The 24,946-nt window shown below is 41.3% G+C and overlaps 1 pseudogene; it reads right to left on the bottom strand.

Moving 5' to 3' along the window:
• Window positions 1-6,546: 6,546 nt before the first annotated feature.
• Window positions 6,547-6,707, bottom strand: LOC125455177 (small ribosomal subunit protein uS14-like; annotated as a pseudogene).
• Between the last annotated feature and the right edge of the window lie 18,239 nt (window positions 6,708-24,946).

Below are 24,946 nucleotides of genomic sequence, written 5' to 3'. Positions count from 1 at the left end.
CTGTCTTTGAAGAGGGAAGTCCTGTCAGTCTTTCATTCACACCAATGTTGGTTTGGTTTGAATCTCATGAATGACTACAGTAATCATAAGTCTACATCAATATGTCCTTCCACTGTTGGACCATTAGTGTCTATCTGGCAGGAAATTTTAAGAATCCAGACTGAATGTGCATATTGGCACTCCAGCCAATGTTTGTGATTGTGCCACTGCTTGGAATTAAGGCTTTGTTATACACTTTGAGTAGGTTGTATCATGAAGCATCACTAGATGAGGTGCATATGCTATTGCATATGTAATGATAATACAATGGCAATAGTTCCTGCATTAGTTTTGTCCTCCAATGTGTGTTCATCCACCTTAGGGACCAGCTATTGTTGATAGTTGCAAAAGCTTCTCATTATCTTATTTTGTAAATGTGGTGCTTGAGGTAAGCAATATGAAAGGCATAGTCATCTTCCAAATGTTGCCTTTCAATTTGTTGGCTGTATATTTGAACAACTTTGAGCTAAAAGCATTGTGGTGTTGGACCACCTTGATAGTCACCTGGGTCTTATTCTATGGTTTGGTTTAGCCTTTACAGCCATATTTTCTGCACATGCATGCCTTGTCCTGTGGTACCACAGGCAGTGCAGATGTGAACTAACACCAGAGAACTTCTGGGTCGGCATGACAAAACACTATCTATGATAGATTTGGCTGGTTTGGTGCATTTTGTTGTCTGCATCCACAGTGTTGCCTGTACCCAAAGTGTGTCATTGATGTTGGCCTGCCACAATGGCTTCAACCATCTACCAGCCAGCAATGCATCAATTGTAGGGCCATTTTACATGCCTAGAAGATGTTTCCAAAAGGTGTTGATTGAAATAGAGGCAATTACAAACTTATTTAACTGTTCCATGAATTCTACAATGAAATTTCACTCCTGTCCTTTTGCTTTAGCATCTGGTCGCAATCGTATCTATAGACCCTTGAGCTTCTGTCTGTATGCATGAGTTGTATTCCGTTAACCAGAAACTGTTTTGTGCCTTGAGCTGACCCTCATGTCATCTCCAGATTGTTTTTCTCAATCCTCTAAAAGACTGGATATAATTACCCTGCAAAGCCCTGCTTCCTTGCTGAGTGTAAATAATATTATTAGATATCTTACCTCAGGATCATTTGGGACTTGATCTGTGATATAAAGCTGCATTTGTTGCTTAAATAGCTATAGCTCAATGCAGGTTCCATTCGCAGCCCAATCAATTGTCAAATACTTGCCTTCCATTTCATTAAAGCAGAGTTCAGGGCACATTTGTTTTTATCTTCTTGGTTTGTTGTTCTTCCCTTTTATTTTACCATTTTTGCTTCTATGTTATTTTGTTTCCATGTTTGTGGTCTTTTGAAGAAGCCTTCTGAGTGTGGGGCTGTACCTTTTTAATTGATAAAAGTATGTAGTGACAAGTTTCAGCTCCTAGAGGAAGCTCACACCAAATAAAGAATGATTTTATGCCACAGTGATCGATACTAGATTAGAAACAAATGGCAGAATCAACTGGCTACTGCACACAGGTAAGCTTCTCTAAGTTAGAACATCACACTTTGTGCCTTTTGCCTGCCAATTTTTCTTTCAACCCGCAAGAAGCCTTTTGATGACTGGATCTAAACTTTTATGGTGGAAGCTGACAGGCTAAAGCAGAAGACTTTTTTTAAATTATTGTGATATTGCTATGATTGATGTGGATACACTTACTGTCTGAAATGTCCTGCCTTGTTACTCAGTGTAATCGAGTGTCAGCATTAATCATAATTGATAGGGTCAAGTATAACACACTTGATAGATTCTAATACCATGCATAATAATCAGAACTTCAGAAAATATATACCCTTTTCTATTGGTAGAAGAATTTTCAGCCCAACCATAAATCATCTGTTTGTTCCCACTGTTCAGTTTGCAAATGTCTTGTTGACGTGAGTAGTTGTGTTATTTTGGAGCAGCACATCATAAACTGGTGACATTGGATAAACTCTTGCAGTCAAAAGAAAGAGAACTTCATCTCTAGCAGTTTGGGCTGGTATCCCAGAAGTGAAAACATTATTCTAACCCAATTCTTTTTTCAGAACATAATTTACTGCCTAACACAAAAGTTTCATTTTTCCATAACTTTATTGCATATACAGGAAAATAACTAGGGCCCGAAGGCAGAAGTAGATTGGAAAGCTGCACAGTGTAGAAAGTATGTTTTGTTGTTTGCTTTGCTTGGCGGGTTTAATTTTTCACTTGTGTGCAGACAATGGGAGCAGTTTCCTTTAGTAATCAAACAATATGAAGGCATAAAGATGAATATTGATCTACGTTGCAATTGCTTGACTCCACCTGATCCAATAACAGGATCTCAAATGTCCTATCCCCCTCAAAAAGGTCAACAGTGGAGCATATTAGTGATTCACAACTGTGACATGCTGCCTCATCTTCTTGTACTCCTTGACAGTAGAGATTTAAGAAAGGCTTGCATTCATGTAGCAACTTTCACTACCATAGAATACCGTCATGCATCTTAAAGCCAGCTCAGCATTTTTGAGCTATAGCTCAAAGTATGTCATTTTAACAAGGCATGCTCCCATATATAGTAATATAGTGATTAACACACAATTTTATTTTAATATTGTGCATTCAGACAAACACTTTCCAGGCCACCAGTTATAACTCAATTCCACTTTTTCAAACTTGTACCATAAGATCTACTGCATCCAATGAGAGGACAGACAAGGCATTAATTTAATATCCCAATAGAAAGAGAATGGGCAAGGCTTTAATGCTGCCTTTGATAAGGTTGGAGATAGTGGTATATCTAACTAGATGGGAAAATGCCAGATAGGGACCCCAGTGGCTCCCTGCGCTACCTATTTATGTCTAAGGCTGAAAGAGCAATGGGCAACCTTCCTTCCAGGGTGCTAATTAATGCCTATTTAAGACCCTCAAAACAGGGGTAAGTTTGCTCGAGTTGCCACACAAGAAATCCAGAAAGCAACTATGATAGATCTGTTTGCAAGCTCTCGAGGTGTAGGTTGCGTGTGTGGGTGAGGGTGGCAGGGCAGTGGGTGTGAGAAGTAGAGGTGGTGATGAAAGCCTAAGCATTCAGATGTGTTTGGAGGGAGAGGGGAAGGGAGTTTGGGGGTGTGCGTGTGCACTGAAAGACACTCCTCTGCCCTTTGCCTCAAAACTCAATATTTGCCCCCTGTCCACTTCTGCAACTCTGACTTTCAGTTCTCTCCAGCATCCCTCACTTTTGTTCCTGAGTCCCTCATTAATCCAAGTCCTTTGGGTGTATTTCTGGCAACTGGCATTGCTCCCATTTATGTGAACCACAATGAACAACTGCCAGCTTCTAATAAACTAGCAATTCCTGGGGATGGAGTGGGAGGGATTTGGTGTCAGCAGCTTCTCCCTCTCAACTCCACTTTGGGCCATGGTAGGCTCACAAACGTAGGCTTCACCAATGGATCCAGTTACAGCACAGTCACTTGCTCTCCAGCTGGTGGGCAAGAACCCTGTCACCTGGACTAAATTCTGGCATCTGTGACAGCATTGCACTCCCTGAAGAGTTAGGCGAGATTTCTGAGCCTAAATCTCTGGAGTGGGACCTGAATCAATGACATTCTGGCAGCAGTTTGATAACTTGCTGATACCAGCTCACAAGTTCAACAAGGTAATGGAGAAATCATCAAAAAAAAATTGTAGTTAAAAACTAAATTAATCTTGATGAGTAATGCCATTGAGGAATCAATAAGTTATCTCACAAACAAGGTGCACCTCTCTAATGAAACAAGAAATAAGGAACTTTTAATTAGGGCCATTACATCCTTAGAATATTGCAGAGCAGCACCTTGAACTGTGGGCTACTGTTTCAAATGCACTGAAAAACTCCAGTCCTGAACAGCAACATCACTGAATGTTGAGTCTACAGTTGAATGATGTGTATCAGAAGAGTTTTAATTGTAGTAATGGTCACAACTCATTACTTTTTGTTGTTTCTCAGTTATTCTAATAATGAGCTCTTGCAACATGAGCACTCAGTCTACAATTTTACAGTTTAGCAAATCTTTTGCAAACCTTATCTCAGAAGACCTTTGCTACTGCTTTTTGGGTAATTTATGATTAACAGGATGAGGAGTGTCACTGGCAATATATCAGCATCAGGTGCTCATATCTGCCTTAGTAAAACGCTTTAGATAGACCCCAAGGATTGGAGTCTATTCCAATCAGAGGAATTACTCTTTCATATTTTTCACAAGTAATATGCCAGTGATATAATAATCTTAAAATAGCTCTTTAATTTTTATTCAAGGAAGAGTGCATAGAACTGGTCCGCATGTAAGTTTCAAGGGAGTTGAAAACACCTTTTGTTTGTTTAATCAAGAAATTAAGAGACTCAATCTTCAATATGTGTTTTTGTTTAAATCTACTGTGATCAATGTCTTTGCTTATTTCAGAAAGTACCATATTTTTCCTTGGCTTCACATGTCATGGGTGATTCCCTCTACATTTCACTACTCCACACTCAATGAAGCAAACTATAGATGGGATTTTAATCAATGTTTTGAATAGATGCAAAGAAATGCATAAAATGCTAATAAATTGTAACATTAGGTTAAATATGATGTAAACTGTCTCAAAAGTTACTTGCCTATACTTTCATTTTATTCATAAACAGAAATTAATATTTTCAGCTGAATTATTGATCCATTGGCAGCTTGGCAGACAACACATTAAACCAAGGCAGTGACCATTGGATTTGTTCTTTGCAGAAAACGTAAATTGCAGGATAATAGAGCATTGCTTTGTTTGATTCAAAATGCATTTACTGAGTTGTAACAAGGCAAAATTCATCAACACCTGGTTCCATGGTTTGGCCAACTGACAACAGCTGGCCAGTTCATTGGCAATATCTCATATGTAGTTAAGGTGCCCCATGAAGGGGGCATAATTCACTAACTCTATGAAGGTGCAGAGCTGCAGCCAAACATATTGTAAGGTAGTTATCCATAAGCTAGCAAACATATCCCAGCAGTGACCCTAAAAGCAGAACCATATCACTCACTAAAACCAATTACAGACCCTTCCAAAGATTTACATATGATATTTACACCATTTTCATTATGTCCTGCAGTAAAAATACTGACCATACGTTAATCGCACTGTGCCTGCAAAGTAGAAGTGTATGCCTGAAAGTAATTGCAATTTACAATAACAAAACAACTTAGTGCTGTCTGATATCTCAGGTGGCAAATAGCTTTTTGATATTCATCTTTTGGATTGCTGCTATCTGTACAGAAATGCCTCAAATTAAGCCATCAACTTCAGGAGAGTGGGATTAAATAAAATTCCAGGGTTGTACTTTGGAAGTTCAGCGGTCGCGACAGGAACATACCTATGAGTTGGTTCTAAAAGAGATTCCTTGTCGAAAAGGGTCAGTAACTAAAACCACAGTGTTGAACGTTGGAATGTACATAAAGTTCAGTCAACAAACAGGCAGAAATCCTGGCTACTAACTACAGACGCTACACGATTCCAGCTATTCACACAAAATAGGGTATGTGTTGATTTGGTTGGGTGAGCAAACTGAGTATAGAGCACGGAATAAAAATCTGGATTTGGGATTTGTTCAGGCCCTTTTACATTATGTCTATTACTACAGCTGAAAATGGTGGGTTCATTTAGAAGTACAATTAATAGAATGACAGTTAAAATATTTTTTCATTTCACAAATCTTTTAGTCACTCAAGTTATTTGACATTTGTAAATGCTGAACTACTGGAAGTATATTTTCATTGGTGAATGGCAATTTAGTAATGCAATTTTAACCTTTTAACTCTTTAATGATTTAGATCTTGAGAGAATGGGTTATGTGCATTTATTCAATCAGGCCATTAATTTTATTTAATTAAAAAATGTCTCTTTTGTGTTGAATCATAAATAATGGGCATTCCACTCACCGACTGAGTTAAACTGATACAGACGACTGCAAGGAGCAAAGAAAACTGAAACCAGTTGAACTATCTGAAAGAAAACACTTCAGGGAACATGAGCAGTGGGGTACCTGATGGCACCCAAGGTATATTAGGAGACAAGAAAGCAGCAATTAATATCAGTCTAAAACAGCTCTATGAGATAGCTTCAGAGATAGTAGGAACTGCAGATGCTGGAGAATCTGAGATAACAAGGTGTAGAGCTGGATGAACACAGCAGGCCAAGCAGCATCAGACGATCAGGAAGGCAGATGTTTCGGGAAGGCTCTAGGTCCGAAATGTCAACCTTCCTGCTCCTCTGATGCTGCTTGGTCTGCTGTATTCATCCATCTCTATACCTTGTTATCTATAAAATAGCTAACCTTTATGCTGCTTATTATCATTTGATTTTTGTTTACAAATAGCAAATTAATTTTATTTACAAAAGTGGAGCATCACAAAAATTAGCTTTTCCAAACTGAAGACTGTAGAAGTCCTTCATTGTGTTGAGTAATTCCAATTCACTGTGTATTAGAATGCACTCTTGCTCCTTTTTACAATTTAGTCTAACTTGAAGAAGCCAATGTCTTTGGCAAATTGTCTGAGGTACTGGTGGCATATGTTGTGACCGTATTTCCAAAGCAGGCCATGGTAGTTTGGACACACTCACAGTCCTGGCCAAATTTCCTCGGGTGGGACAAGTAAAGCTACTGGTAACCCATGGCGGACAGCGTTCGAGAGAGGGAGATAGTTTTTAGTATTAAAATGGTCAAAAACTCTTTGATAACCAAAGGATCAGAAGCTGCTCCATCAGCTTTGATACCTTAACCAGATACTTTAGAGAGTTTTAAGTGAGTCTTGGACAGGCACATGGAGGATAGTAAAATCTAGGGTATGCAAGGCATGTTGATCTTAGTAGGATAATAGGTCAGCACAACATTGTGGGCGAAAGGGCCTGTACTGTGCTGCACTGGTCTATGTTCAAACAAAGGACAGTTTAGTCCACAGTCTAGATCTTAAATATGTCATCCACTTTTTTTTAGATTAGATTCCCTACAGTGTGGAAACAGGCCCTTCGGCCCAACAAGTCCACATCACCCGTTGAAGCATCCCACCCAAACCCATCCCCCATAACCCACACACCCCTGAACACTACGGGCAATTTAGCATGGCCTATCCACCTAACCTGCACATCTTTGGACTGTGGGAGGAAGCCGGAGCACCCGGGGGAAACCCACGCAGACACGGGGATAATGTGCAAACTCCGCACAGACAGTTAACCAAGGCTGGAATCGAACCCGGGTCCCTGGTGCTGTGAGGCTGCAGTGCTAACCTCTGAGCCACCGTGCCAAAGGTTACTGCCAACCTGGTTTCCCAGCAACACTATACTGACAAGGTTCTGGATTATAGTTTCTCTTAAGGACAAACTAAAGTAATTAAATGTCAAAAATTGAGACAATTTCTAAAAGCTATTTTGAAATGCTATAAACGTAAGTTATTGAATTCATTGACAGTTTGTGATCCCAGAAATAGCACAGGTCTGGCAGCATCTGTGAAGATAAAAGCAGACTTAACTTTTTGGGCCCGATGACTCTTCAGATTCTGCGGTATCCTGGGCAGCTGATGAAATTTAAATCCAATTAATTAAAAAATTCCAAAATTACAAGTTGTGTGTGGCCATGAGACTATGGGATTATCATTTGAAAAAAATATTAGGGTCACCAATATTCTTTCGGGAAGGAGATCTACCATCTTTAGTTGGGCTGTGACTCTAGTCCTACGTAATATGGCTGACTCTTAACTGCCGTTTTTACTGCCTTCCTACCTCATTGCTCTCCTCCTTTCTCTTATTCACTTTGGTTTCCATAACTTTGTTTTGAGAGAAAGTGCTGTATGTTATCGCGCCTAAAAGGCCTTTAGTTAGATGACAGCTACTCTGAGAGCTTAGAGAATTCTGTGCAAACCATCATTTTATTTTTTTCCTTTTTTGGAGCTGCCCACTGTTAACTCTAACAGACACACCAGTTGCTCTCACATCAATTTTCAAATGTCACCTTCTTTTATACCCTTGATGACCTTTTCATTTCTTACAATAAGATTGGTCCAACATTGTCAAAATCATCAGATTTAAATTTAATTGATTTTCTTAGTGTCTAAGTACCTGGTTTAAATTAATTGGCTGAGATTCAAAATAGTTGCCTTAATAACAAAATAAATTACCACCTGTTGTTAACCACGCAGCATTTTGATACAATGTTTCAATTTCAGGAGCTTACTGCGCACCTGCACATTTTTAAAAGAAGTCTCCAAGCCTATAAAAAACACATCACCTTTTTAAAGGGACCACACCCTGTTCCACCCTATCAATTTACAAACATCCAATGCTCTACCCAACTTCACAACACATTTCTCCACCCATATCTGTGACTGACCTGTATCCTGCTGTATCATTTGACAACCTGCTACAGTATCCACAACTCTACTGATCTTTGTATTGTCTGCAAACGTACTAACCCATCCATCTACGTTTTCATCTGAATCATTTATATACATCACAAACAGCAGAGATCCCAGTATGGATCCCTGCAGAAGGTGACTAGTCATGGGCATTCAGTTTGTAAAAAAGCCCTTCCTTCCACTGCTACCCTCTGTCTTCTATGGCAAACCAATTCTGAATCCATGTGGCCAAGTCAGCGTAGATCACAGGCATCTTCTGGATGAGCTACCATGATTGACCTTGTCGAATGCCTTACTAAAATCCATGTAAACAACATCCACTGCTGTGCCCTCATCGATCACCTTAGTCAACTCCTCGAAAAATTCTATGAGGCTACTAAGACATGACCCACTCTGTACAAAACAAAGCTTACTGTCCCTAATTAGGCCATGCTTTTCCAAGTGTGCACAAATCCTATCCCTAAGAATTCTTCCCAAAAGCTTCCCAAACACTGATGTGAGCCTCACCGGTCTATAGCTTCCTAGATGTTCCTTATTTCCCTTCTTGAACAGAGGAACATCATCAGCTACTCACTAGTCCTCCAGAGCTTCTCCAGTGACCATCAAGCATACAGAGGTCTTGGTTAAGCCCCCAGCAATCTCCTCCCTTTCCTCTCTCAATATCCTGGGGTGGAAACCACCGGGCTTTGGGGACCTAACCACAGTTTTGTTCTTCAAGAGATCCAACAACACTTTTTTTTCTTGATCTCAAAATGCCCTAACATATTAGCATGCTCCACACAAATTTCATTATCCTCCATTTCCTTTTCCTGAGTGAATACCACTGCAAATTACTCATTTAAGATCTCACCCACACCCTTTGCCTCCAAGTACAAGCTCCCTCCTTTATCTTTGAGTGGTCCTACCTTCTCCCTAGTTAACCTCTTCTTTTTAATGTATCTATAGAATGCCTTGAGATGCTTTTTAACCCTACATGCCAAGGTCATTTCACGGACCCTCCTTGCTCTCCTATATTCCCTGCTTGAGAACTTTCTTGCTTTCCTTATATTCCTCATATGCCCAGTCTGATTTTAGATTCCTAAACCTTACATATGCTTCTTTTTTTCCTTTTGATTAAATTCACAACCTCCTTCATTGTCCAAAGGTCCCTTACCTTGCCATCCTTATCTACACAGGGACATGCTGGTCTTGAATTCTTCCCAGCAGGTCTTTAGTTGCCACGTGTCAAATGCAGACTTGCCTGATAACTAGTCCTCTCGATTAACACTCCCTAGCTCCTGCTTAATACTGATGCAATTTGCGCCCACCCCCCCGCCCCCATTTAGTACCTTCCCACAATGTCCTAAATTATCCTTGTTCATAGTTATCTTAAAACTTAAGGAGTCATGGTCATGTGATCATTGTTTCCAAAATGCTCTCCCATTGAAAGGTCAGCCACATAGCCAGGCTCATTAGCTCAAGGTCCTGTATAGACTCTCCCCTAGTTGGATTATACACATGTTGTTTCAAGAAACCCTCTTGGATGCACTTAACAAACTTCTCCCCATCTAAGCCTCTTGTTCTAAGGAAGTCCCAGTCAATATTGTGGAAGTTAAAGCCACCCACAATGACAACTCTGTTTTTATTGCACCTTTCCATAACCTGTCAACATACTTGTTCCTCAATGTCTCAGTAACTGTTGGGGGTCCTACAGTATAATTCTATCAGAGTGATTGCACCCATCTTATTTTTGAGCTTCACACATTTGCCTCAGTGGATGAGTCCTCCAGCATATCCTCTCTGAGTACAGATGTGACATTTTCCAAGATTAGTAATGCAAATCCTCCACCTCTATTACCTTCTTCTCGATCTCGACCAAAACAAAAAAAAATCCCTGGAACATTGGGCAGCCAGTCCTGTCCCTTTCTCAACTAAGTCTCTGTAATGGCCACAACATCATCATCCCAATGCACTGATCCAGGCTCTCAGCATACTCCTGCAGTGAAATAAACACATTTCAGCCTAATAGTACCACTGTGTTCATTTACGTGCCTGTGCCTGCCCTTTCTTTCTGATTTAGTGGTCTTAACATCTACTTTCCCCTCAATCCTTCCACTCACTCTAGTTCCTAGCCCTCTGCCACTCTAATTTAAACCCTTCCAAATAGCACTGGTTAACTTCCATGTGAGGATATTTGGTCCCCTCCAGTTTAAGTGTAACATATCCCTCTTGTACAGGCCACCTCTGCCCCAGTAGAGGTCCCAATGATCCACAAATCTGAAACATTCCCACCAGAGCAGCTCCTTAGCCACACATTCATCTCTCCTGTCTTTCTATCGCTTGCGTCACTAGGATGTGGCACTGGTAATATCCCAGAGATTACTCTTTTATTTCTTCATTCACTTCCTGCTGGTGAAATTCCTGACTGCTGCTTTCTTCTCTATCCCTATAAGGGCATCCAATTTACCGTGCCCATTTACTCACAATTGCCAGTTAACGTTCTAATTCCTTGCCGCATTCCCTGCTTGTGAGAGTTTTCTTGTGGTTTTATAGCTTTTGCATGAGCCTTCCCACTCCATGGTCCAGTGCATTGGTGGGCCTTAATGTCCATTACTCACTGCTTCCTGTCATTGTCAAGTGCCTCTTCCCCCCCCCACCCCCTCTACTGGGAGGATGATTGGCTGATGTCATCCTTCACATGTAGTCATGAGCTATCCTTTTGCTGCTTGCCTCCAGTCCATGATTTTGTTCACTGACTGTCACCATCTAGTAAATTGAGGCCTACATCCTTGTTAATTAACATTAACAAGCTTGACAAAACATAACTAAATGAGGGATGGTAAGAATGGACATTTTCTAGAATTCAGGCTCCAGGTCCATGTGAACTGATCATCTCTGTGAAATAGCTCCTGATACACATGCTCATCAGCTTTATTTTGAGCAAAGGTATAATTAAATCATTACTTCATACCTCTGAGAAAGCAAAACTCTCACTCACCCCAAGCTATTGCCCTCTAGGACCCTCAATCGCTTCTAAAAAATGCTGTCCTTTCCTCATGTCAACACAAGCGATGTTACCACTCAGATCTCTTTGCTTTCTCACCTTACAAGTGAACAGAGACAAACTTAGCAAGAGATAGAGATCTGTATCTTATGATGGCAGTGGCCCTGCAGTGGACAACCCTGGGATATTTGTGTCCACCTGCTCCTGGGGACGAGGCCCTGTTCCAGGAGGCTGCAGATATCAACAGAGTCCTACCATGAAAGCTTAATCTTCCTGAGGGACCTGGATGTTCAAGATATTGAGAGAGACCTGATCTTCTGCCTGTACAGGCTATGCTGGGGGTCTCACCTTCTTCCAGGTGGATCTCACTGTCCTTGACATCTGTTTGTGCAGGAGCTAACAGTGGCTGTCTTGCTTATGCTCTCGCCCCTCAGCGGATGTGGGAGGTCGCTCTGCATTACCAGCTTCCATACCATATTAAGTCTGGAAGCAGGAAGGTGCAGGTGAAAGAAGTTGTCAAGTGGTGAAATTGCTCTGAGGGAAGAAATGCTTTGAACGATTGTGTCTCAATAGCCATGGTTTGATCTCTTTAGTGTAACTGCTCAAAGACTCCCAAGCAGATCAGTTTCACTGAAGAAGCTCTTGGAGCTGTGCACCCAGCTGGTTGGCTATTGACTTTACTTACAGATTGAGTAACAAGATACCCTGGCTGGGAAATCTAGGGTTAAACCAGGTATATTAATTGCTAGCCTAATGATTCCAACTACTTCATAATTACCTGCACGCTAGATCCAAGGATCTTCCCTACCCAGCTTACATCCTACCCTGGGAAAATGGAAAAGGCAGGATGTTGGCTTGGTACCAATGTCAGGTAGTTTCCCAGCACACAAGTGTGAGATGATGCTGTGATTGGGCTGGGAAAATCCCACCCAACCTTCCAGGTCAGTACTTCACTGAAAGCAAGTATCTCCCAGAAAGGAAGGAAGAAAATTTGAGGGAGAAAAATTTGACTTTCTGAGTTATGGCATCCAAAATTATTAGCAGTACTTAATTGCACACCCGTCCTACTTGTCTGCTGCTCTCTACGAAAGTGCAAACAATCCAGATCGTAAGTAGGAATGAAACCTTCAGCAAAGGCAACAGATAAGTGGGCTGAAGCACCAAAGCACCAGACTTATGAGTCAGACAGCCAGTCCTGACAACACAGCCCCTTTGAAAATATGCTATCTTTTCACACTGCTTGCTACAGGACAGCAAAGATTCTTAGTGCTTTAATACATCACTCCACTTGAAAAGCATGAAGAGCTCAACTTAAGATCTGCATGTCAGTCATCAGTGCAATGGAATCACATATCAATGATAAAGACGCTTGGAATATTTTAAAAACCAGCTCAGACGCTGAACAACAGCTATCTCTGTTTGACTGCATCTCTCACAGCCCCTTGATACATTCTAATATTGAAGTATTAAAGCGTTTTGAGCAAGTCATCCAGTGTGAAAATAGCTATGACGTTCTCTTGTATAAAAAGGCAAGCATTGTAAGCATATTCAAGAGTGTGAACTTACCACTGACAAGGTTTTGACACTGTTCTTTCAAAGTCAGAACTTTTGCAGGTGATGATAACAAGCATGTGATAGTGTCATTGCTCTCTACAGCCAGAGATACAAATACACCAGTGTCAACAGTTTGAATGAGATGCAAAATACAATTCTATACATTCAGCATTTCTAACCTTAACATGATTTCAGAATTTTAACCAAATTACTCAGAAATTGACCTCTGACCTCAGGAGGCTGAGGAATCTATCAGGGAAAATGAAAATCAGCAATTCATTTGTACTGGTTTCCCCCAGCAGTTTTTGAGATGTTTTGATTTTAATTATTTGATGGGATGTGTGCATCTCAGGCATGGCGAGTATTTGTCACCAAATCAAACTGCCCTTGAACTGGGTGTCATGCTGGGCCAGGTTAGAGAGAAGTTAAGAGCCAGTCACATTGCTGTGGGTCTGGGGCCACGTGTGAACCCAATCTAGTAGGAATGATAGACTTCCTTCCCTGAAGGACATGAAAGAACCAAATTGATTTTTATAATAACTGGTGACAGTTTTATCATTACCATCACTGAAACCAGCTTTGTGTTCCAGATTTTTCAACTCAATTTAAACTCCATCAGCTGCCAAAGTGGGATATGAGTTCATATCTATAGGGGCAGGGTCTTTATTTACCCAGTGATACTGACACTACACAATGTCCAGCCCCTTGTGAAGGGCAGAATTCAGCCTACTTTTACAGTATGGAAAAGTTCAGTGGTTAACACTACTGTCTCGCAACACCAGAGACCCGGGATCAATTCTATCCTTGGGCAACTGTATTGGGTTTGCACGTTCTCCCCACGTCCACATTGGTTTCCGTCTGGTGCTTTGGTTTGCTCCCATAATCCAAAGATGTGCAGATTAGGTGGATTGGCCGTGGTAAATTGTCCATAGTGCGCAGTTTTGTGAAGGCTAAATGGATTAGCTGTGGAAAATGCAAGGTTATTGGGATAAGGTAGGGTGGTGTGTCTGGTTGGGATACTCTTCAGAGGGTTGGTGGGACTAGATGGACCAAATGGCCTGTTCCCACATTAAGATTCTATGATTTATCTTCTATAGGGAAATGTCATGAAAGGACTGAAACGTGTTGCCACTGTTGTTGGATGGGCAGTTTGGACTGCACCATAAAATCTATATGAACAGGCATCAAGCAGCTGGATAGAAAGAAACATGGGACATATCAATGGAGAAGATAAAAGACTCTGATCATGTCACTTGCTGATCTCTAGGTCAGAGAGCCTACTGATAGTCAGAAGGACAGACTTGGCATCAGTTAGATCCTCCAGGCCCTAACAGATGGTGCTTCAAATTTCTCAGAATTTTCCTTCCATTGAAAAGCAATTAAATTTTTTCCTATCTTTTTAAGAAGCCCTTGAATTCCATAAGGTGGTACCATCCTGCTACAACCATTTCCTTTCACAGAGTGTGAACCACAGTTGTTGTAACCAGACCCTGGTGAGGTCCCCCAGATTATTACAGTTTCAGATGGGGTACTCCATATCATTAAGATCCTGGGTGAACAAGATTGAATTGGCTCCCCTTGGTCATTTGCCCACCCCCTTGTTTTGTCACATAGGGTTAATTTAGAAAGGATCCTATCCCTTGTGGATAACTTTTACCCGGACTCAAATGAACTTCTGTTCTAAAATGATCCGATTTAATCAGGGTTTACTGAACTAACAGACAGAATAAGATTAGTAATTACCAAACATCAGACTAAACAGTAGCTCAAGACATACATGTAGAAATAAGAAGTGTGTTTTTAAAAAGGTATGATTCATTTCTGAAAAGCAGATCAGATGATGTTGTGACTGTTATTGAATAACATTGATGTTGGCAGTTGAGCACTCAATTTCAAGATTCTCAGTTTCGCAGGTTGGTGGATTCCTTTCGATAATAGTTGAATTCCAGCATTTAAAATGAAAGATTATATTTCCCTGTGTTTTACATGCAGTGCAGAAGTATTTAAAATGGATAAAAACTGAAAGAACCTCTGTTCTGAGGAAGGGTCACCGGACCCTAAATATTAACTTTGATTTCTCTTCACAGATGTTGCCAGACCTGCTGAGCTTTTCCAGCAATTTCTGTTTTTGTTTCTTATTCAAAATGGTTTTCACAAAGCTGTGGCTCTCACAGGACTTAAGTCCACCACTTGAACATCCAGCTAATGACATAACAAGGTATAGAGCTGAATGAACGCTGCAGGCCAAGCAGCATCAGAGGAGCAGGAAATCTGACGTTTTGGACCTAGACACTTCTTCATAAGTTTCTGAAGAAGGGTCCAGGCCCAAAATGTCAGCCTTCCTGCTCCTCTAATGCTGCTTGACCTGCTGTGTTCATTTAGCTCTCCACCTTATTATTTCAGATTCTCCAACATCTGCAGTTCCTACTATCTCTTTAGCTAATGACACACTCAGATTAGTGTTAGTGTCAGTTTTTAACCCAATTTTTATTTACTCCTGAAAAGTAAAACAGACAGGTCTGCAAGAGGTGACTTTCTGCTAGGAGCGAAAGTAAAGTTGGGCCTCTTGTTATCTCTTCTAGTTAGGTTTAGCCTTGCCTGAAGCTTGCCTGAATCTTTATAAGTGTAACATTTGTGGAATTTGCACATAACTTTGCCAGACTGCATATATTTTTACCTCTTTAACTGTTCTTTTAAAAAAATATATATTTTGGAATTAAAAGCAAAATAATTTCCATAACTATTTTAGGATTCTGTTCCCTCGCTGCAACACAGTTTTGATAGCTATCCGACACCTGACCCCAAATGAATTAGCTCTCCTATTCTAGATGATCATCATGAGGCCATGCATAGCTGGTCATTGCTATAGCTGCTATTCTATCATACAGGTTCCCAGATTACATGAATGTAATGTTATGTTTTCTGTCTTAAAACATAATACATTTCATAGGCTGCTGCTGAACCAGGTCTCTGCATCTCCTTCAGGTATTTAGATATTCCATTTCCCAGCATTGACAATCCCGATATTTACAAAAGTGTTGCTGATGAACTAAAGTTGGAGAATACCAGTTCAATTCAAACCTCATGATGTCATCTTTGGACCTTAATTATAAGTGTAATTTATGTCCACTGTTTTACAGCCCATTCCCTCCTCATAGAATAAACTGAATTTTCTACTTCTCTCTATATAATATCATCTCTACTTCCAGGGGCTTCAGTAAGTTATAACTAAAAATAATATGTCACTTGAGTGTGTAATAGCTCTGAACTCCAGCTCTTTAGTGTCCTATGCAGGCTTTATCTACACGCATTGCTGTCTTTAGCCACTGATAACTTTCATGTTGACAAGATACAAAGCCCTTTCCGAGACAAACTGGATCCAAGACATGATAAGGATCAGTTTAGATCGACATTTGCTGTCATAGCCCCATTCTGTCAAGGACAGAATTAATTTCTCAGGTCAAACAACATCCTTCACTGTATTTTCCTTCCTGAGATATCACAACTGTTTGCTTTAGCCCTTTGATCGTGCAACTGTTCAGAACAGCAATCAGTGATTTCGTGAGATGTTCAAGTCTGAAATAAACAGAGAATGTGATAAATGTGCTAGTCTCTTAACTTTACAGCTTCCATGTTATCAAACATTACATCATTATCCCAATATGCCACCACAGCATAATATGTTACAAAAGAATCCAAATGTGAAACTGGAGCTTTAGTTATTAAATGCAGAATATTCTGTTATAGTTGAAAACGTATAAGTAAACTTACTGTAATTTTGAATTCATGCAAGGTGGAGTTTTGCATCAGTGAATCACTTCTGAATCTTATCCATATCTTGATGGTCTTCTTAAATTGAAGTGCCTGAAAATTGATACAATGGAGTAAGAACTTTTCTTTTGTGTATTAAACCCGTGCAAATCATTTTAGCAAGGGAATGAGCTGAACCAGATCTATTTTGGTGTTCATCTGACTGAGAAGCTGTGGGTTCGAATGAATAAGTAGGTAGATGTATACAGATTCCATATAAAGGAAATATAAACTGTGGATTTTGTTTCAATGTAGCTGAAAAATATTGATTCCATAGATTGTCAATGAATTGTGACATATAACATGCTCTATCAATGCACTCCATGCCAGACTATTATGCCAAGTCAGAAAATTACTTTTTTTCCATGTTTTCCCTCAGCTTTTGTGTCTCCACAAATCAAAGTCAGTGAGCTAGGGATACCTGACAAATTCACTCGATCTTTTTAATTATTACGAATTACCATATCAACCTATACATTTGTTGAGGAATACACTTATACTTTCACTTTCAGGAATAAGAACAGATTAGAAGCAATGATTGTGTGAAATAATCCATTCACGGAGTGAAGGACGATATATTGAATGGCAATCTAAGCTGTCCATGTCAATATGTTTTTAATGGTTTGCATTCTTTATCTTTGGTTAAGGGAATGTTGAGAGGCCTACACCCAGGCCTCTGTCATAAAGTCAAGAAGACATACTGGAGCAACCCAGCAATGGCTCTTCCTCCCGATTTTCCTTATTTCCTGTTATGTCACTGTTAACAAGAGGGGATGTTATGCTCAGTTGGCTGGATGGTGGCTTGGCAATGCAGAGTGATGCCAAAGCATGGATTCAATTCCCACACTAGCAAGGACTACTGTGAAGAACTCACCTTCTCAGCTTTTCCCTTGCCTGAGCTGTGGTGACCCTCAGGTTAAATCACCACCAGTCCTCTCTCTCTCTCTCTCTCTCTCTCTCTCTCTCTGAGAGAGCAGTCCAGTGGTCAGGTAGGGCGATAGCAACTTTATTGTCAATATCCCTAACAGACATCAGTCCAACTTTGCGCATCCTAGACAGTGTAAATGGAAGGGTTGACAAGGAAACTCAAGTATCACTTGCAGTTGGACAGCACAGTGGCTCAGTGGTTACACCAGGGACCTGAGTTCTATTCCAGCTTTGGGCAGCTGTCTGTGGGGAGTTTACCCATTCTCTCTGCATCTGCCTGGATTTCCTCCAGGGGCTCCAGTTTCCTCCCACAGTACAAAAATCCGCTAGGTGGATGGGTCATACTAAATTGCATATAGTGTAGATTAGGTGTGTTATGTGGGCCTGGGTGGGGTCCTCTGAGGGTCATTGTGGATTTGTTGGGCTGAAGGGCCTGTTTCCACACTGTAGGGATTTGATGAAATTTACATATGAGGAGAGTTATCAGAGAAGTATCGTCTACATGGGCACTTGTGTCTGTGCAAATTACACAGAGATGTCCAATGAGCAGCTTGGTGGGCCCCTCTGACTATTTATGGATGAAGAGTTGTCATGATTACAGAGTTTCATGCCACATATTTAGGATGCACAATTCATTGACAAACTGCAAGTCAATTTATTTCAAATCCTGCAGATTGTTCTTCATTAAGTTGAAAATCAGAATTTCTAAATTGACAAAAGTTATACTTCAAAAAAAAAGAATGAATATATCCAGGTACTGCCAGACTAATATGTCTGAAATAAACACAGATCATGAAGCTAATTCAGCCATCAATGTGATATATATTTTCTTAACCGGCATTGCACATATGACATCAGAAATACCAAGAGGGAATTAGAATGAATTTTCACCTGAGCATTTTATGTGACTGATTCATATGCAGGGCCTGCGTAATTCAAATCCCAGAGCAAACATAATCCAGCAATCTATCAGTGAAATAACAGGGCAAGTGCTTTAGGTGGTAATGATGCATTTGATCAATCACAATGGATCACGATATCCATAGGATAATGGCTTAAATGAATGCATTGTATTAATTTGAACTGAATGCTGATTTTCATGTGTTCTTGCAGGAACCAAGAAAAGAATGGAATAACTGAATGCAAGTGTTGCAAGGGAAGAAGATAAGTATGCAAGTATATAGACAGCATCTATAAGAAATGTAGCAATCCCAACATAATCCAAAGTGAATCCTCATGAAACAAATCTTTTTGGTTGTTTTGTAGCTCCACAGAGTCAGAGTCATTCAGCGTAAACACAGAATCTTTGGTGCAACTAGTCCACAGTGACCATGTTCCCAAACTAAACTAGTCCTACCTGCCTGTGTTTGGCCCATATCCCTCCAAACCTTTACTATTCATTAATTTATTTAAAAGTTTTTGAAACTTTGTAACTACCTGCACCCATCACTTTCTCTGACAGTTCATTCCGCACGCAAACCACTCTCTAAGTAAAAAAGTTGCCCCTCATCTCCTTTTTAAATAAAAACAAATGTCTACTTCTCCTGTAATTATTTGGAAAAAAAGAGTTCAAAATAAAATAAATATTGCTAAGAGAAAGATCAGTCAGGGAGAGGTTGCTGAGGTCAGTTGAACTGGAGGCGTAGACAATATTTGCTTCAAAGCAACAAGTGTAACAGGTAAAATGGATGAGCTTACTGCCTGAATTTTTGCATACAGTTATGATGTTGCTAGTATCACAGGGACATAATTGAAAAAGAGACAGGATTGGCAGTTTACCGTTCTGGGATATCAATGTTTTGGACAAGACGGACGAGCAAGAAAAGAGGTGGGGGAGTTTTGTTACTGATTAGGGAGCACATCGCAGCTGGAATAACAACTAGAATATACCTTCTCAACCCACCTTCCTGCAAAAATGCCATCTCCTATTCCCAATTCCTTTGCCTCCACCTCATCTGCTCACAAGATAAGGCATTCCACTCCCAAACATCTCAGATGACCTCGTTTTTCAAGGACTGCAACTTCCGCGCACCCCCCCCCCTCCAAACTCAGTGGTCAAGAATGCCCTTGACCGTGTCTCCCGCATTTTCTGCAACTCAGCCCTCACACCTCCTCCCTGCAATAACAACCAAAACAGAATCCCCCCTCATCCTCACTTACCACCTCACCAAAATCCTGATCCAAAACCTCCCCCCTCACCCCCATTCCAAGCCCCAAGGAGACCTCCCACATCAAGCAGATGTTCACCTACTCATCTGCTAATGTGGTATACTGTATCCACTGTTCCAGATGTGGCCTTTTCTACATCGGGAAACCAAGCGGAGGCTTGGGGACTGCTTTGTGGAATACCTACACTCGGTTTGCAACAAACAACTGCACCTCCCAGGCGCAAACCATTTCAAAACTTCCCCTCCCACTCCTTAGATGACATGTCCATCCTGGGCCTCTTGCAGAGCCACAACAGTGCCATCTGAAGGTTGCAAGAACAGCACCTCATATTCCGCTTGGGAACCCTGCAGCCCAATGGTATCAATGTGGACTTCACAAGCTTTAAAATCTCCCCTCCCCCAACTGCATCCCAAAACCAGCCCAGCTTGCCCCTAACCTGTCAGCCCTCCCATCTATTCCCTCCTCCCACCTCAAGCCCCATCCCCATCTCCTACTAGCCTTATCCCGCCCCCTTGACATATCCCCTTCCTAACTCCCCACCTACACTCACCTTTACTGATTCCACTCCCCCTTCTTTGACCTGTCTGTATCCTCTCGGCCTACCTTCTCCTTTATCCATCTTCAGTCCGTCTCCCCCTCTCTCCCTATTTATTTCAGAATCCCCTTCTCCTCCCCCATTTCTGAAGAAGGGTCTAGGCCCAAAATGTCAGCTTTCCTACTCCTCTGATGTTGCTTGGCCTGCTGTGTTCATCCAACTCTACACCTTGTTACATCACAGCTATGTTGGGGGAGAAAACCTAGAGGGATCTTGCAGTGAGGCATAATGGCTAGTGCTAAGGAATAGAAACGGTGCAGTAATAATACAGACCTCCCAGTTGCCAACAGGAGATAGAGGAAGAGCTATGTAGTCAGATTCTGGAAGAATGTGAAAATAACAAGGCTGTTGCAATGGCTAATTGTAGCTTCCTCTATATCGACTGGGACTCTTTCAGTGCTGGGAGTTTAAGTGGGGAAAAATTTGTTAAGTCTGTCCAGGAGTGTTTTTGAAACAGTACGTGGATAGACCAATGAGGGAGAGAGCCATAGTGGAACTGGTATTGGGAAATGAGCCCAGCCAGATGATCAAAGTTTCAGCATTTTGGGAATAGTAACCATAATTCTGTAATTTTTGGGATACTTGTGGATAAAGACAAGAATGGGCCTTGGACGAAGGTGTTAAATTGGAGGAAGGCCAACTATAAAAACTTGGGCAAGAATTGGAGAGTGTGGATTAGGAGCAGCTGTTTGAGGGTACATGTACATCTGACACGTGGAAGCCTTCTAAAAAGCAGTTGATTAGAGTACAGGGCAGACATAATCCTGTGAAAATGGAGGAGGACAGGAAAAGCAGGATTCAAGAACCTTGGATGACAGGGGAAATTATCAGTTTAGACACAAAAAAAGGAAGTATACCTAAGGCCTAAGCAACCAAAAACAAAGCCCTTGAAGAATACACAAAAAGTACAAGGAGCTGAAATGGGGGCTTAGGAGGGCTAAATGGGGCCATGAAATGTCCTTGCCCAGCAAGGTTAAAGAGTATCCCAAGGCATTTTATACATATATTTAGAGCAAGAGAGTAGCTAAAGAAAGAGTAGGCCTACTCAAGGCTAAAGGAGGGAGGTTATGTGTGAAGCCAGAGGAAACAGATGAGATCCTTAATGAGTACTTTACATTGCTATTCACCAAAGAGAAGGACGTGGGGGATCTTGAGGCTGAGAAAGGTGTGTGAATACTTTCAGGCAGGTCAACATATTGCAGAAGAAAGCGTTGGGTGCCTTGAAATGTATTAAGGTAGGCAAGTCCCCAGGGCCTGATGGGATATATCCCAGGATATTGTGGGAGGCAATAGAGGAAGTAGCTGGGGCTTTAGCAGATATCTTGCATCCTTTTTGGCCTCAGGTGAAGTTCCAGAGGACTGTAGAACAGCCAATGCAGTTCCTTTGTTTTATGAAGGGAAACAGAAATAATCCAGACATTTACAGGCCAGTGAACCAGACATCAGTGATGAGTCAGCTGTGGGAGAAGATACTGAGAGACAGGATTTATTCACATTAGAAGCAAATGGACAGGTTAGTGATAGGCAGCATGAGTTTGTGTGGGGTAGGTCATGTCTGACCGACTTGATTGAGCTTTTGAGGAGGTTGTGAAAAATAATTGATGAGGGAAGGGCACTGGTGATTGTCCACATGGACCTTAATAAGGCATTTTAAAATGTACCTCATGACAGGCTAGCACAAAAGGCAGTCTCACAAAAGGGTCTAGGGTGGGCTGGCTCGCACATAGAAGACAGAGAGTAACAGTGAAAGGGTGCTTTTCAGAATGGAGATCAGTAACCTGTAGTGTTCCACAGGGATCAGTGGTGGGACCTTTATCGTTTGTAATACATATAAATGATCTGGAGGAAAATGTAGGTGGTCTGATTAGTAAGTTTGTGGATGACACCAAAATTATGGAGTTGTAGATAGTAAGGAGAATCGTCAAAGGATATAGTGGGATAAAGATAGATGGTAGTTGTGGGCAGAAAAATAGCAGATGGTGCTTAATCTGGACAAGTGTGAGGTGATGCATTTTGGATGACAAAATTCAGGTGCAATTATACAACAAATGGCAGGGTTGTTAGGAGAACTGACGTACAGAGGGGTCTGGGCATATAGTCCACAGAGATCTGAAAATGGCAACACAGATAGATAAGGTGGTCAACTCTTGCTTTCATCTGCCAGGGCATTGAATGTAAAAGTTTGCAAGTTACACTACAGTGTTTTTAAAATTTTAATCAGGTCATATTGTGTGCAGTCCTGGTTGCCAAGCTTCCAGAAGGATGTGGTAACACAGTGTGAAGCTAGAGGAACACAGCAGGCCACGCAGCATCAGATGAACAGGAAATCTGACGTTTCAGGTCGGGCGGGGAGAAGAGAGCACTGAAGTAAATAGAGAGAGGACGGGTGGTGCTGGGGAAGGAAAATGGGATGGTGATAGGTGAGTGCAGGTAAGCAGTGGTGGGGATTGGTCAGTGAGGTGGCAGGAGCGGATTGGTGGGAGAGAAGATGGACCGGTTGTGTTGGTCAGTGAGGCGGGGATGCGAGGGAGGGTTGGACATGGGCTGAAGCCAGGGGTGAGGAGATTTCGAAACTAGTAAAGTCAACATTGAGGCCATTGGGTTGTGGGCTCCCAAGGCAGAATATGAGGTGCTGCTCCTCCAGTTTCCAGGTGGCGTCACTGTGACACTGGGGGAGGCCCAGGATGGGTGTGTCGTCTAGGGAGTGAGAGAGGGAGTTGAAGTGGCTGACGACTAGAATGTGTTGTCATTTGTTGCGAGCAAAGCGCAGGCATGCTACAAAGTGGTCTCCAAGCCTCTGCCTGGTCACGCCAATGTAGAGGAGGCCACATCAGGAGCAGTGGATGCAGTAGACCACATTAGCAGATGTGCAGGTGAACATCTTTCTGATGTGGAATGTTAGGGTTAGGCCTCCTAATGTGGTCTACTGCATCCACTGCCCTTGATGTGGACTCCTCTACAGTGGTGAGACAGAGTGGAGGCTTGGAGACTGCTTTGTAGAGCACCTGAGCTCTGTTCACAACAAATGACAAGCAACAACGCCTTCCAGTCTCAGTTAGGCCCATTAATGTGGTACACATCTAGGCTGCCATTCCCGCAATAAGTGTTGAAGCCAGGTTAGGTTGAAGATGACAGTGAATGTTGAACATGTGTGGGCTGTCATCCTAATGACTGAATTGTGATTCTACGCTGATCTTATGATGCACCACTCATTTAGAAACAAAAATGACAAACACTAATCATGTTGTTCTTAATGGGCATGACAATCATAGTACAAATGGACATTCAATTGTAGATTTCCATTATCTGATTTTTTTGGAACCTTCCAATAGTTCTAAATAAAAAAAAACACTGATCTTAAGGTAGCCACAGTTATCACCTGACTACAGGCTGAATCAGGCCGTGATACTATCAATAAATAAGACCCAGTCTGAACTGAAACTTGCATGTCACCAAAATAACTGAAACCAGTCACTCGGGTCTGCATACCCTGTTTGATTTGTACCTTTCTGCGACATACTAGAGAGAAGGTCGCCTTGCTGATTCTCCAACTTCATAAAACAATGAGGTCAGACACGGTATTACATAAAGATATTGCATTTCAGGCAACTGCTTTTAGGTAGAGAAGAGAGGAAAAAAATGTTTCTTAGGAGTAGAACTGGAAAACTTGCTTTCTTTTTTCTTGTTTCTCTTAACCTCTCCAGAAGCACCACTTAGTGATAAAGCAAATTGAAGGAAAATATATTTATTGAGAAAGCAAGGATATCTACAAATTTTCCACTGCTGACAATATAAGGGATCAACTAAACAGTCATGGTCTTAGTTAAAACATGTCAAAAACTCTAAGTAGTGTGCATATGAAACTGTCTACTGTTGATCATCCTTTTCACAGTAGATACTCCCTCTTATTAAACTTTTTACCTGTCTTTGTGTGCTTGATGTCATGTCTTATTATTTTTCCCAGTGTTAGTCAGCAATAAATTTCCTCTTTCTTTCACTCAAGGAAACATTGCATTTCACTTTTAATTTTGCCTAGTACTATATATTAATTGGAGTGTGAAATAGCAGCATGCTGAAAAAAATTAAAATATTTGCTGCATACAACTGAGTGGCCTAACCAAGGGGAGCCAATGCAGCCCTCCTTACCCGGGTTTTAACAAAATATAAACATCGCAGCTTTACATAGTAAATGGCAGATCCTGTAGAGCAATAATACACAGATGGATCTAGGAATATAAGCCCACAGTTCCCTGGAAGTAGGAGTGCAAGTGGAAGGTAGTCAAGAAGGCATAAGATATGGTTGCTTTCATTAGATGGGGCATAGAATATCAAAATTGGCAAGTCATGTTGCAGCTCTATGGAATGTTAGTTAGGCCACATCTGGAACAAAGCGTACAGTTCTGGTTGCCACTCTACCAGAAGGATGTGATTGCTTTGGAGAGGGTTCCGAAATAGTTTAACTGGAC

Source organism: Stegostoma tigrinum, chromosome 9 (assembly GCF_030684315.1).
Source record: "Stegostoma tigrinum isolate sSteTig4 chromosome 9, sSteTig4.hap1, whole genome shotgun sequence".
NCBI classification, from domain to species: Eukaryota; Metazoa; Chordata; class Chondrichthyes; order Orectolobiformes; family Stegostomatidae; genus Stegostoma; species Stegostoma tigrinum.
The sequence above is the reverse complement of the archived record's forward strand: the minus strand, read 5'-3'. Positions and strand labels throughout refer to the sequence as shown.